Here is a 1,069-nt window from a genome sequence, read left to right as displayed (position 1 = left end):
TAAGGCCCTGGCCCCGTTTAGTTAATTCTTCAAACCTGGTTTCCTCATGTGTAAAGTGAGGACAATGCAGTGCCCCACAGAATCCTCAGCAGACTGCTTGGAGAACTTCTCCCACTCGGTGGATATCAAAGTACAGAAAATGGCATCTTCTTTGCATAGAACCCACACACATCCTCCTGTATACTTTGAACCAGTGGTGGCGACCTACTGCATGCATGCTGTTTGCTTTTAAGATGAAAGATAGTAATGTATGAGTTATTTTTTCTAAACTCAAACCTCACTATGGTAATCAGGTTTAATTGCAGCGCTGGCACTTATCAATAAATAAGTGGGTTTTGGGTGGAGTTTGGGCACTCATCTCTAAAAGGTTCGACATTACATCTAGTTTACGTACAGTATCGGATACAACGCAAACACTGTGTAAATAGTTGTTACATTACATTGCTGGGGAAGGGCAATATTCAGTGCAGAAGCAACCATACCAGGTCTAAGTGCTCAGTACACAACACAACAATGGAGCGTTCGTCGTACTATTTTCCTTCTATCTGACTGAATCTGTAAGGATGAGGATGACGACTGCACTACTATACTTTGGTGGCCAAGAAAACGTCCCCCTCAGATCCTGCAGTGCACACAGCGAAGCTCAACAACGCTCTGCTTCGCCTGCTGGAATCCATCTCCGGATTTATATCGTTGCTTTAGTCCCGGCTGCCCCGACCCGTGACTGCGGACCTGCGGACCGACGACCCAGGCAGGGTTCTACCTGGGGAGGCCAGGCACGTGGCGCAGCCACTCGGCTCCGAGGCCCGAGGAACGCGCGGAGCGCAGACGCGCACCCGGCGTGCCCTCCCCCGCCTTCGCGGCCTCGCCCCTGCCCCCTGCAAGCACGCGCCTCCGCCCAGGCCCAGCTCCCGGCCCGGACCCCCGCGAGCGCCCCCACACTGCACTGTTTCCGGAAGGCACGAACAGCGCACCTGGGCTGCGGGCGTGGCGGGGGTGTGGCGAGCCCGGGGCTGGCTGGCCTGCGGTCCCGGGCCGCTGCGAGCGAAGGGCAGCGGCACCGACCGGG

This window comes from Chinchilla lanigera, unplaced genomic scaffold, assembly GCF_000276665.1.
Source record: "Chinchilla lanigera isolate Chin_1 unplaced genomic scaffold, ChiLan1.0 scaffold00032, whole genome shotgun sequence".
NCBI classification, from domain to species: domain Eukaryota; kingdom Metazoa; phylum Chordata; class Mammalia; order Rodentia; family Chinchillidae; genus Chinchilla; species Chinchilla lanigera.
The sequence above is the reverse complement of the archived record's forward strand: the minus strand, read 5'-3'. Positions refer to the sequence as shown.